Source organism: Pituophis catenifer, unplaced genomic scaffold (assembly GCF_029215685.1).
Source record: "Pituophis catenifer annectens isolate HBS135680 unplaced genomic scaffold, rPitCat1.0.hap2 SCAF_1, whole genome shotgun sequence".
NCBI classification, from domain to species: Eukaryota; Metazoa; Chordata; class Lepidosauria; order Squamata; family Colubridae; genus Pituophis; species Pituophis catenifer.
Window position 1 is genome coordinate 27157289 of NW_027256881.1, and position 15019 is coordinate 27172307.

A 15019-nucleotide genomic window follows, 5' to 3' on the forward strand; every position below is an offset into this window, starting at 1 on the left:
GTTCTCAGTTTGCTGTATGTTAGTGTTGTCTTGTTTGTTTAGTCCATTCAGTGAACCAGATTTTCTATCCTTTGAATTATCTCTGCCCCCTCTATGCTCTTTGTAATTTGGTGGACTTCTATATCTATGTCTATCAATGGAAGACTGTCTATAATTTATTTATTTCTGTATTCCGACCTATGTCTTTCTTTTGAAATTTTGGGGCAATCCCTCCTATTGTGTTCCCTGGATCCACAGTTGTGGCATCTAAATGTTTCATTATATCTTTCTTGAAAAGCTACTTTTCTATAAGGTTTGTGTTCTATGTGGTTGTTAGAGCGACTCCTCCTTGAATTGTCTTCAGCTATTAACTTATTGGATAGACTTTCTATGGATAAGTATCCTAGATTGATTGTGTCTAAATGTGACATATAATTATCCCATGATGGGTCAAGTGAGTTGATGATAACACTTTTCATCGTTTGGTCTGAAATCACCTCCCCCCTTAAATGTAGTTCAGCTCTTATTTTGTTTAAAGATATTAAATGTTCACTTATGGAAACCCCTGGTTTTATCCTAGAAGAAAAGAAATCTTTAGACATTCTTGTGGTAGTAGCTACACTATCACTGTGAAATAAATTGAACATGCATTGAATAATTTCTGAGACAGTCAGATTTTGCTTAATGCTGTGATACATAGCAGGAGATACACTAGAAATTAATAAGAAAAATGCTCTATGGTGTAAACAGTCTAACTTTAGAGTCCAAGGTCTTTTTGGGGGATTAGTGATAAAAAACAGTAAGTTTTCTTTCATAAAGACAACCTGGAGCTGCTGATACCATTCTTGTAAATTAATGCCATCTATTCTCAGCTTTGGGAAGTCACTGGGCAAGTTTCCGACATTATTGGGTCCATTACTTACAACCGGAGGTAGTCCGTGGTCTCGTAAATGCTGGAAATTACAAAACGGCGTGGGAATGCTCGCAACGAGCCTGCACGATCCTCTCAGCAATTCATGTCTTCCGGGGCCGTCTGCGTAGTCTTGCGCATGCGCGTTGTTTATTTCGTCCCTGGAGTCGTCGTGAGAGGTTCTCGTCATTGCGGCTCACTCGTTCTGCTCCTCCTCAGATGAATCGGTCTCCGGCTCGATCTTGGGAGTTCTGACGATGGCGGTTGCTCTTTTTCTTCTCTTGAGAGCGTTGGTGCTTGCATCGTTCTGCGGTGTGGGGCGGTATCTGCAGGGCTCTCTGGGTTCAGGCGTCGGTGCTCTCGTTGTCAGGATGGGAGCGGGTAGATTTTGAGGCGTTGGCTTGCTCGCTTGTTTTCTAGTTGACTTTTTGGTAATCTTTAGTTTCGGTCCAAATGCAGCAAAAAGCGTTTTCATTGCTGATTTTATTTGAGTATCTGTTGAATCACCTTCACTTTCCGATTCTGATTCTTCTGAGGTGTTTGACTTTTCTTTTTCGTTTTCATTATCTAGTAATGTCTTTCGTGCCAGAAATTTTGAATCGAGTTTTCTGATTGGCTCTGTTTCGCTCACCCTGGAGGTCTGTTGAAACCAAGGTGGCTGCCATTCAAAATTTTGCGCGGGATCACCGTTTTTCTTCTTCATAGCGTTTTTTTCTGTAATCGTATCACTCACTATTTTTGAATCTTTTGGCTTTTCAGTAGCGATGTGTTTCTCTCTCGCTGCTCTGCTGTTTTTCAGCATATCTTGGAGGTTCGCGATGAGGCTTTCATCGTTCTTCTGGCTTTTTAACAGTTTTAATATCTCTGACCTGAGTTCGTTGTTTTCTATTTCGATTTCCTCTCGGTCATCATTTTCATTTATTATTTCTTTGTCTTCAGTGGTGTATTCTTCGGATTCTCTCGAAATCGCATTTGTGGATTCATCGATTATTTCTTGATCCGTTTCTATTTCTTTGCTGTATGCCCTGGTGTTGGGCCTATCTCTCTTAGACATGTTTAAGTTTTTATTGAGTCAATTAACCATCCTCTGCTACCAGCTTGTTGCAATATTTTCAGGATCAGACTCAATAAATCTAGTAAGAGTTAAGAGTTCAAATATATCTTTCTTTATTTACACTAGGCATTCTATATTCACTGAATATTCACAGATAGAAGCAAGGAATGGGTGCGTGCAGCTCCTTATATATACAATGAGTGGAGCTGAGTATGGGAGTGGTAAAGTATGAATACATTAAGAAGTGAAGAATAAATTAACCCCTGATATCCCGTACATACACTATTTACATATTAGAGAATAAGGCATTTACATGTGACAAGATTAGCCATCCCCAGTTCCTGCAACTGTTCATTGTATGTTTTAGCCTCCAGTCCAGTCCCCTAATCATCTTGGTTGCTCTTCTCTGCACTCTTCCTAGAGTCTCAACATCTTTTTTATAATGTGGTGACCAAAACTGGATGCTGTATTCTAGGTGTGGTCTTACTAAGGCTTTGCAGAGTGATACCTCACTTGATCTTGATTGTATCCCTCTGTTAATACAATTTAGGATTACACTGGCTTTTTTGGCTGCCACCGTTGCACACTGTTGGCTCATATTTTGGCCCCAAAAGCTTTCTTACTGTGTTTTCCACAGAGATGCTCTACTAAAACTCTCAAGCCAAGCATAAAAACCATGTTCATGTTCAGAGCCTATTCAGAGCCAGGTTGCCCCTGATTTCAGTCACAATTAAGGTTAGCATTTCTGAAAATGAAACTTAGACTTGTACCATAACACTGCATGAGAAACATAGGAGATGCTGAAATGTGCACAATTAAGAAGCACCCCTTTATTATTTTTAAAATGAGTGAAGGTTTTGGTATTGTTTTATCATGTATTTTGGACCTGAGGTTTCTGTGGTGTGGAATATTTGTAATAATCTTTTAATGACAGGTAATTAAAGCCTGAGCCATTTTATTCCTGTGCCCTGTTTTTTAGATTTAATTTGCTACAAGACTCCTAAGGTCTGTTGATTCAGGGTATATAAATGATGTAAATAAATAAACATGCGGCTAAGCAGGATGTAAAAAATGTAACCTACTTTCCACCCTCTTGTACTAAGTAGAGTGAAGGGTAATATTATATGTAAATTATGCGGATACAATTCTTAATTGTCTTTTTATAGAAGCCTGAGATCACCTGAGATTTTAATGGCTTTGTTCCATGTAACATTTCCCAGACCATCTGTTGATTTTGGTTATGAAATTACCCTAGAGAGGCGCTTGGGTACGTACTTAAGCAAGAAGCATTCCTTTATATCTTGAAGGATCTCTTCTTACATCATGAGCTATCTACACAAAGTTAAAAAGAAAAAGCATCTACTAACCAGGAAACATTAAGAGAAATACACCTATAAAGGGCAGACATTTACAAGGTGTGGTTGCCTTAGTTGTTGATTAGAAGTACATAATGGAATTTCTTGTTGGCAGATCTCGCAATGTTCTCTGGCTAAAAAAGGAGAAAAAATAGCGGCTGGCATAGTTCCAAGCTCCATGGCGATAATTTCTTTCCCCACCCTAGAGAAATCTTCCCCCTTAAGGGAGTTGATTAAAATTTCTGAAGTATAGCCACGCTATAAGCCCCAAGCATTGACATACGGAATGTGTTTGCATTTCTTCTAGATCTTTTGAGTACAGGTAGCCCTCAAATTACAACCACAATTGAGCCCAACATTTCTGTTGCTAAGTGAGACAGTTGTTAAATAATTTTTGCTCTATTTTATGAACTTTCTTGCCACCGTTGTTAAGTGAATCACTGCTGTTGTTAAATTAATAACTCAGTTGTTAAGTGAGTCTGGCTATCTCAGGAGTTCCTGATTTCTTTGCTGCTGGAAGAGGACTATTAGAAAAAAAAAACTCTTTTGAGAAAAAGAAAGCTGAGACCACATGCAGCAAGTCTACAAGTGATGTTAGAAGGAACAGCTTTTTTTCTCTACTGCTTGGCTGCCAATTTTAAGTCAATCAAAACACACACATTCTTCATATATTCATTTTTGTATGCACAAAGTATTCTTGGTGTAGAAATGTTTTATAGAGCAACAGTGAAGACAAAGATTCCTCTCTTAAATCTTCAATTCAAAGTTTATCCAAGGCGAAAATTATAAAGCAAGATAAGGAAGGTGGAGCAAAAGTACACCAAGAGAAAAGAGGAATGCAGTTTATTTGCTCACATCAATGAGTTTCTATAGGGAAGGAGGTCTTAAGGGGGTAAGTCAAATGCCTCCCAAATACTGGAATTTTGAGATGTTTGAAGTAGCAGGGAGAGGTATGTAAGTATCCTGGAAGGTGCTCCTATTGCGGTCCAGTACCACTTTCTCTACCCTACAAAAGGAAGTAAATACATAGATGCAAAGATTGGGACAAGAGTGGCTTGCATGCATTGATATCAAATCTCTCTCTCCACACACACACGCGCACACACACACTCACACACACTTTTATTTAAAAGGACAAATCAGCCATTGCTTGCAGCAAAATTGCTAGCTAGTTTACTTGTTAGGTACCTTAAATGCAATATTTCAAAGGTAACATCCAGTTTTTAATATGAAATTTCATTTTAAAGTTAATATTGCATATTGTTTTGATTCTGTTAAAACAATTTTGTTTCAAACATGTAAATCCTACTGCATGTCACATACCCCGCAACTGTGTTTGGATGATGTCCTAAAGCCATTAAACCAAATCTCAGCGTAGTATGTTGTGTAAAGGTACTCCCCCTCCCCCAAAGAGTTCCCAGATGGTGAGATGTGCCTTTTACACTTACAAATAACAAAATGTTTTAGTACAAATTTCAAAAAAAAATTTTTTTGCTGGTAACTTGCACTATTTATATATTTATTTCGCACCTTTATTATTTTCAGAAATGGCAAACATACTGTACCTAATATATGCCTTCCTCCTCCTATTTCCCCATAACAGCAACCCTGCAAAGTTGGTTGGGTTGAGAAAGAGTGATTGGCCCAAGGTCAGCCATGCAGCTTTCATGCCTCAGGAGGAACTACATCTCATAGCCTCCTGGTTTCCAGACCAAGACATTAACCGTAAGAGATATGATGAAATATCCTACAGGGATATGCCATCCATCCAGCTTTTTTTATGGTAATACGATATCTGAGAGCGTTTCACATCGCCATACAGATTCTAAGCACAGCTGCATGAAAATAATCAGATGTGCTACTACATATGAATCAATTATCTATTGCTACAAATCAAACTTGAAATAAAAAATATCCCCGCTATTTAGTGAATAGTCAGACTATTTGTGCTGAATATTTGCAACAAAGCTATCAATGGGAGAAGGAGAAATTCATTTCATTACAATGAAGTCAAGGCCAAATAGTAGAGTTTCTGCACTTTACGGATAATAGCTGAAAAATTGATGATTGGCTTTTTTCTGCCCAAAGCTTTGTATTGAAACATCTATAAACTCCTTCTCACAGAAATGGATATGTGGACAAAAGCTCACAAAGGAGTACATAAATATAGTAACTTATTCCAATAAATAGTAAATGTCTGCACACTTTAACTACGCTTGCTGTGGGGAAATCTAATCTGGCTTTTACTTTTTTTGATCTGCAGGCAGTCACTGATTTTTAAAGTTACTCATACATGCATGGTTTGTGGTCCAAAATTGCCATTCCCCCCTCCCCTGAAACCATGCAACTTTTATGGTGGGGAAATCACTGAAGCTAATTAAATTCACATCCAATTCTTCACTGTCACATAGCTTATTGAGGGACAATGGAGTGACAGTGTCCGTCTCTCACTCTGGTTCAGGAAGATGTGGTTGTTCTGAGGAAACAGTGAGGGGTTGTGGGGGGTTTCAAATTTTTTATTACCGGTTCTGTGGGTGTGGCTTTGTGGGTGTGGCATGGCTTGGTGGCGGTGGTGGGGGAAGGATACTGTAAAATCTCCATTCCCACCCCACTCCAGGGGAAGGATACTGTAAAATCTCCATTCCCTCCCCATTCCAGGGAAAGGTTACTGCAAAATCCCCATTTCCTCCCTATCAGCTGGGATCGGGAGGCAGAGAATGGGGGCAGGGCCAATCAGAGGTGGGGGGGGCAATGAGTGCGGTAAACACTGGAACTGTCTCTTAACTGTGTTAAAGGAAAGATGGGCTACAAATACAAACACTGCTGCTATTACTATTCATAACTCAAAACTATTCATAAGTTTGGTCTACTGGTTAAGGCAGCAGGATAGAAGCCAGGAGACTATGAGTGCTAGTTCCACCTTAGTCATGAAAACTGGATGGGTGACTTTAGGGCCAGTCACACTCTCCCAGCCTAACCACCTCTCAAGATTGCTGTTGTGGAGAAAATAGGAGGAAGAAACAAATCTTGAGTTATTTCTGAAAATAATAAATATGGGAAATGAATATATAAGTAGTGCATCATAGGCTACCAAAAGGGTATACAGTTAGAAATTTGTTAACTTTAAAAATGCAAACAGATTTTGTTGTTTTTAGTGTAAAAAGGCAAACATACCTCACCATCTGAGAACTGTTTGAGGGAGGGGGATATAGTTACACAACATATTACACTGAGATTTGGTTTTATGGCTTCAGGACATCATCCAAACACAGCCATGGGGCATTATGATGGGCACAGAACTGTTTCCTTTATTTCATCCAGTCTTCTTATACCCAGAATGTTCCATTTAGCTGTATTTTCCAAGGAAACATGAAATTCTTGGAAAGTTTCTCAGAAACCCCCAATAAAACCTTAACTACTTTGAAAGATTCTGCCTTTAGTGATGCTCCCTGCTTGTTCCAGAGAAATATTGGGTCATGAAGAACACATGAAGCTGCCTTGCACTGAGTGAGACCATTGCTCAGTATTCCCTGTTGTATATTGTGACTTACCAGTATCCCAGCCAGAAACCTTTCCAAGAAGTATAATTTTTGATTACAGATACTGAAATAAACAATCTTCTTTGGACAAAGCAATAGCTGTATCATCAATTCATCCAATAAAAAATATAGAGGAGGAGGTGGGGAAGGATAATAGAGGACATATAAAGCCCTTCCTACTGTATATACTTATGGATAAGCGTATCCACAGGTAACCTGAACCCAATTTTGGGGATTTATTTTAGAATCTAAAATTCTTGGCTTATCTATGAATATTTTTGGTAATGAATAGTTTTGAAAGTACTTTATGGTGACACAGATTGTTGGTTCATCTAGTACCTTTGCATTTACTTCAGTTAGCAGGGTTCTCCAGTGGTGTTTCCAATTAGTGATTATTTGATAAAAGTATCAAGATACCATGGATTGATGAGACCTTAGATGGCTTAGTACTCACTCTAGGATTGCCTCCTCAACACTGATGCCCTTCAGTTGTGTTAGAATTATAAGAATGTCTAAGTTCCAAGACACAGGTGAGCACAAAAAGAGAGCCTTGAAACATTCTTCTAAAGTTTTTGCAAGTATGCATGGCTGAATAGTAAACAAATCTAAGAATAAAAGATTCTTCACAGGGAGAACAATTAGCATCCTATAAAAGAGATCAGGGGCTGCCATTAGAATACAGACTCAATTTTGTTGTTTGTACTACTACATCTTGTCATAAAATTTATTCATGTTTTCAGCTCACCATTTGGATACAGGAACGGGATGATTGAGAATAGGCAACAAGGTTCTCTCACATCCACAGTAGACACAGACCATATTGTGAAAAAACTGAGTAACTCTCCCTTTTCAAAATATAATTTAGCTAGAGAATCTTTACTTTTATGAATGCATACAAGTGCATGTGTGTACACGTGTATTAAAGACAAGATGTTTGCACCATCCTCATCAACAAAAAAATAGCTTTGATTTAGTACTGCTATCCAAATACTGTAGTCAACCAATTATTATTTTTATAATTGACTAACTTTGATTAATCGTGCAACACATTTTAAAAAAGAAGTACAATAGAGACAAAGCAAGCAAAATCTGATCATATTGCCATTGGGCCAGTTTACGTCATATAGGTGTTACCAGAAAACCTCTGATTCACTTCATTTCATTTTTCTGTTTTCTTTCTTGTCCATCAGGGGAGGACAAGAGGAGGGAGGTTTAAAATCAGTCCAATTTTCTATTATGCTGAGATTACAATCATCTGTTGCTATTGAAGTTCCTTTCATGAGCTATTCTTGTTTTGTTTTTTTTAAACAGGAAGTAAATGCAAACAAGTGGAGATAGTTGGGGAGTCCTTCTCCCATGTAATAAAAAAAATGCAAAGGGATGAGAACTTAAATATTTCAAGAAAAGCCTTTACAAAATGAGGTGAAATCTATCTAATAAAATGGTGAGTTTACACCAGGGATGGAACTGTCCTTAAATGTTTCTTACTATCCCATTCAACCATTTAATATGCATAATGTATATCAAAGCCCTCACTGTCTTAATAATAATCACTTGTCACACACCTGCAGCTACAGGTTTGTTATTCCAGAGTTGTTCCTGGATTTCATGATAGGAGCATAGACTCGAGAAGCTTTCAGGAGATGCTTTTATCTGCCGTTTCACAATAAACATTTCTGTTGGGGATTCCTCTTATGTTTTTCACCATCTCCTTTCAATTTTGATTTGCACACACACACACCAACAATGTACTTCACAGAGCAATTGTAGAAATAAAGTGAAGGAAGAGTCCCCATTCACGCCATCTTGGACTCTTGAAATAAAGGTGGGGTATAAATGCAAAGAAAGGGAGAGAGAAAGACAGACAGAGAAGAGCTACAGAGCCATCCATAGAGATACCTATGAAAGATACTTCAGTAAGTCTAACTATGAGTCTCTCACATAATAACATTTGTGGCTCAAGGAATGAAGAGCCCACCCCACCCCCTGTCCCCAGTGAAATCAGCCTGACACCCGATTAAAAGCATCTCTTTTTCCCAAAGGACACTCCTCAATTCAAATACCCTAGAACTGAATTGTATTTCATCTTATCTCATTTTCCATTGTCCTTTTAATGTAACTTACCATCTTTATAATAGCACTCAGTTTTCAATCTAAAAAAAAATCTTAGTTCACCATACACTCTTTAAAGCTTTTGGGGGGACTCAAGCTATTGTGCTTCTCACAAATATCCTTTGCCCCTACCTTATTCTCTGGGCAATGATGAATGTTTCTATTTAATAAAAGATGTTTTCAGCATTTTCTCCCTTTAATATTGTTTACATTCCATTTTCAGCAATTTATTATTGTTGCTCATATATTTTTATTTTTGGTTTCACACTTTCCAAAGAACGTTATTTACTGGAAAACTAATAATATGAAAACTAATATGTTTTTTACTGGAAAACTAATAATATAACACAAAGATAGATACAGACAGGAGAAAAGAAACCCTGTCTAAGATAGAGAGCTCTCCACCCTAATTTGTGGAAATGCAATGTGTGCTATTCAATGGAACTTTTAGAGCTTTCCTTAAAATTACAGCTTTGCTATAATAAAACATGGTGATTTGCCCACCTCAACATGATGCAGAAATGCCAAAATCACCACCTGGAAAGAAGAACTGGGAGTATGCATGACTGTGTGTATGAATACTCTTAGACTCAATGCTAGCAGCTTTCATAGAAAGCTCTTGATTTGCCACTTTCTTTGTGAGTGGGTGAATGGGATAAAAATAAAGGGAACTCACCAGGTTTTCTGGGGCAGGGAGGGTTTTCCCCATTAAAATCTGAGAGCCATGTCTTCATATCTTGGTCTGCATCTTGTTCTTTTTCCAACATGAATCTCTGCCCAGCCGCAGCTGTGGTCCTATTTTACCTCCTTGTCTTCCTCTCCGCCTTCACAATCTGTGTCTGCCTCAGCTTTGAAAAATGTGTGTGCATTTTTTTTTTCAAAGGGACTTCTCTCTCCCCCTTCATGTGTGTATATGTGATTGCGTCAAGCTGGTTGCTTAGATACCACAGTACTATTCCAGTTTCAGGCTTTTCACTCTAGAATTACTGTCTGTCTCTTCTCTCATTCATGCCAGTCAGTTAGCCCTGGATGCTACCTCCCACTAAGACATCACCCTGAAAAGACCTGAAAAAGAAGATGCTTCGAGCAAGGCTGGGTCCTAAACCCTGCCAGATTTCATTTTGCTTCCCACAAATGAACTTTAAGGTATCAAAAGGCAGAGAAAGTTCTCCCTGGACAGTCTGCATACCTCCAACACTATTTGAATAAATACAGTAGACTTTGTCACATTTGAATTTCCACGTCAAAGTTTAGTTCAACTCTTCCCCAGCCATATGCAAGAGTTATTTGGTTTCTGGATGCTATAGTTACATTCATTTAATCTGCAATACCATAGCTGATTTTTTAACAGTGTTGAAACTGGGATAGTATTTGCACTTTGGGTTAGAGATATGCTAAAAAAAATATGTGCAAATGTTTCCAACAAGCTAACATATAGGTTATCAATCACATTTTGCATGAAAGGATAGGCAGTTCACTAACTGGCATTTAATGTATGGAGTATTTCAGATGAGGTAGCACCTCTGGTTTAGGGCCTGCAGTGCCCTTTTAAGGGCTGTTTGTTTGCTTTTCATCCTCACCTGGCACTCAGCAATCACCTGTAGCTCCAAATAACTGTAACATGTACAGCAGCCACAACCCAATAAATCATCTCGGCAGATGGGCCAAACCGGGTAGGTAGCTGATGGGTCTTTCATCTGTGGTGAGGTCTCAGTGTGTGAAGTCAGGCCCTGACCAGATTGAGTGGAGAAGATTGATCAACAGTCAAGAAAGCAAGCCCAGCAGGCATGGTGGCGCACTAAGAGCATGATAAGACACTTGGCTTCCTGATCATCCACTGCTACATCCATCTCCAGCTGTAATGGTTCTTCATGCCACTGAATTAAGCTCTCTTCTGCCAAAAGAGCAGGGCTATCCTGCACATGACCATGGGGATGCTGCAATGGCCACAAGTGTGAAAAATGGTCATAAGTCACTTTTTTCAGTCCCACTGTAACTTCGAACAGTCATTAAACAAATTGTTGTAAATTGAGGACAGTATATACATCTGTATAGACAGATGTATATACTGTATATGTATTAAATTGCTGTCATCTTCAACCAACCTGGATAATGTTTATAGTAATGGGAAACGGGTGGAATTTGTACTATTGTAATCCAATGTATCAGACAATACCAACTTTGAACAAGCTGAACTATAGTAACCCCAGCCAATGAGCATTCAGCTTCTGCTTAGAAGGGAAAATCCCAGAGCCTCCAAAGACAGCCTATTTCACTGTCAAAATTTGAAGCTTTTCTCATTGTTTAACAGAAATCTACTTCTTTGAGATTTTTATTTCTTAGTCTTCTTTCTAGAACATCATAGAACAAGTTCCCTGCATGTGAGTCCTTTTGTAATGTTCTTTTTAATCTTCTCTTGTTTGGGCTGAAACCTAGTAATGTAACCCAAAAGATGCTACTAAAGCAATGCTTTATCAAAAAGACAAAATGGGGAAAATTAGAGAGAGTAATTTACCAAAATTTACCAAGTAATTTACCAAGGTAGGTAATTATTATTCCTGGAATCTATAATGTCTATAACTGAACATTTAAAAGTAACTCTCATAACAACCGGCACCATCAGTTCCTACAACCATTAAACCACATGGTCTATGTCAACAGAATCCATATGCCTATCTCTTAGCATCTCCAGGTAGCAGATACTGACTGACACCACCAAGAGCGGAATGGGACTTTTCAGCTTGAATTCTTGCCTGTTTCGCCTCAAGGTTTTCGCCTCTGGGTTATTAGCCACAAACTTTTCTCCTTGGCTGGCCCTCTGCCAGTCTTTTGCCACAGCACAACGGCCATGGCCACTCCCTCCCAGGCACTTTGCCGCAGCCCATACACAGGAGGAGGTTTTGACCTAGGTTTTTCGACACCTGAGATAGTTAGGGCCCAACAAATCAGCTAGAAGGGAAAGGAAGGAAGGAACAGCCTCAGTGAAATGGGAAGGAGAAGAGGGAGAAGGAGTGGGGGGACTTCCACCTCTGCCTTTTTTTGTTGTCTAAGTTTTTACAGAGTTACCTCGTATGAAAACCAAGACTATCTGGATGAACCCATTTTTGAATATAGCTGAGCTATGACAGACTGACTAGTTTTGTAAATCTTCCTGAATCGGGAATCAGTTCATGGTCTTTGGGCTATGTTGACAATAAATCTTTTGCATGTCAAACAGTCTAAACAAATTGCAGGAAATAAACTGGGTCTATTTAATTTGCATACTTTGCTGATACATGGGAGGGATTTCTTCTATTTTGATGCTATATTTATGTGAGAGCATAACATTCATGAAACATAAAAGATGCTCTTCAGTAATTTATTTAGGAGTGACTTGACATGATTGGATGGCATTTAACATGGGAATTTAATGGGTAAGAAGCATTTCAATCTGTCAGGATGTTCCATTTCTGACCTTTAGGTTGCTGCGGTTAGACAACTTTTAAAAAGCAAGTAAAGTAGGAGGTTGAAGGATTGGAATTTAAGAACGCCAACTGAGTTTCTCACGCTCCTTGAAAAGGGGGCAAGCAAGCATGTTCTCTAGTGGAGAGCATGACTGCCTTCCACTGGACAAGTGTAGATGTTTACTGCTTCATCTGTGACTTTGGGGCCTGGAGGATAATATCAGGAGATGCCTGTTCTTCTACTGATATGATATACCCTCACAATGTACAAAACTCTCAAGATAGCCTTTTGCTGTGTGCCACAAAATAGAGTAGCCTCCTGGCAGACTCAGTTGGCAAAGAACCAGGTAAAAGCATGTGAGATAGGAACTATTAGCAACCCAGCTGTAGGTAAGTATTCACCCAGAGGCTGAGTGAATTCACTTCAAATCAACCCTCTGACTTACTTTGTGCCTGAAAATCATCAGTGGGAGTTCCTTTGCTAGAAATATAGAAGGAAGAGAAAGGTGACATCCTACTTAAGAACATTCTCAGCTGGTGCTGATGTTACTATAGCTCAATAATAACAATAACAAAGTTGGAAGGGACCTTGGAGGTCATCTAGTCCAACCCCAACTCATGCAGGAGACCTATACTAGGGTAGTATAGGTCTCCTGCATGAGTAGGAGAGATTCGAACTGCCAAACTGCCAACCTTTCTGATCGTCAAGCTCAGCATCTTAGCCACTGAGCCACCTAGCCAGGCTAGGTTATCAATTTTGGCAACTTGAAGATATGTGGACTTCAGATCTTAGAATTTCCAACCATCATGTTGGCTGGGGGATTCTGGGAATTCACACATCTAAAATTGCTGAGATTGAGAATTATAGTTTAAACCATGACACTGATCTCTGATTTCATTTTTATTGTTCATTGTTCTTGTTGATGACTTTTGTGGACTTTTTGTTTGCTTGCTAATTTTGTGTTACGATTGAGATTTTTCAACAAAAAAGAAAAGCAGGATATAATCCAAAGAAATAAACACCCACTCACCCCCTGTCCTGGAAAAGAAGTGAGTGGTGGACTATTCACATAAGAAAAATTGACCTGTGTTGCGAAGGTTGAGTTAGACTTCACTCTGTATTGATTTGATTAAGAAGATACAAACCCATATTCCAGATAAATCTTTCATGGAGTACTAAATTCCTCCATTCTTTATTGGTTTGCTAAGAAAGTATGCCTTTAAGTTGAGGGCTTCTCGCTATGTGGATTCCAGCATACTGTACTTGTTAGGAAATTCTGGGATTTGAAGTCCACATATCTTGGCTGGAAAATTCTGAGAGCTGAAGCGCACACATTTCACGCTACCAAGGTTGAGAAACATTGCTGTAGTGTGATCTACTGTTTTTATTACAGTAGATGTTGTTTATGTTTTTATGCCTTGCACTTGTCACATACCTTACGGTGTTTCTCCCTTTGCATGCCATCCTGTTTTCTGTTAACATAGTGGTTTAAAAAAACACTTGAATGGGTAATTAATTTAACTCTTGGGTCTTAGATGAGGAAGGGGAAGGAAAGAACAATGATCAGCATTTCATTCCTCTGACCAATGGCAGCCACAAACAATGTAGCCAACCTGACCAGGGACAGCCTGATAAACCCAACAGAAAAAAGGACAGAACCGGTTCAGCAGTGCCAATCCCCACCCACCCACCCAACCCCAACCTGGCCAAAGAGACCAGAGCAGTACAATAATCTCAACTCAGCAGCAGCCAACTGTACCAACCAAGGCTTACAGTTTCTGCAGCATCATTATCAAGCCAGCAGTGACGGTGACAGAAAGGAGCCCTGTAGAAACAGAAACGCTCAGAACAGCCCAGCAGGAAGGAAAAAGAAAGGTTGGTTTGGAAGCACCTGGGATTAGGACAGAGAAGGAAAGAATTGCTTTCCTCCCTGCTTCCAAAGGTTGGAGTGTGCAAGCGAGGGACTGATGGTGGGATCAGGGAAAGGGGAAGGGAAACCTTTTTGGGGGATGGTGACTGGTAGGCTTCTCTTCATTGCCAGTGTTGCTGGACTTTTCTGACTTCTGATATTGCTGGGTTTCCACAGCTGGGAATCAGGGATTGTTGGGCTGTTGCAATTACCCCTTTTTCCTCCTTCAATTCTTTTCTGTGCATCCCTTCTTTTATCCATGCTGCTTTCCTGCAGCCTTTCCTCGCAGTCCTTCCTGTGTGCTCCCTTTTCTCACACAACATCCCTCTCTCCAGCACTTTCTCAGGTTACCTGGACTCGTTTCCATTGATGTTCCATGTCATCATCATCTGGGTATACAGGGTTAGGGCAGCAGAACCGAGAACAAGGACAAAAAGAAGTGGTGCCCTAGAAGACAATAAAATAAAATTTTCTTTGAAATGGAGAAGTAGTATGGGCATTTTTCCAATTGTATTCCCTTCCTTCTGCAGGCACACTTAGTCTGATTCCTTTTATATGGAGCTGCTTTTGAAAACTATTTGAAAATAACAGCTGCTGCTTCAAAAAGTTATTGTCATGCTGTTGACAAATGGATTTATTTAGAACACATGACTCCCTTGTTATTCAGTCTATATCCATTCTCATTCTGTAAGTCCGCCCTACTTCCCTAATTGTGGT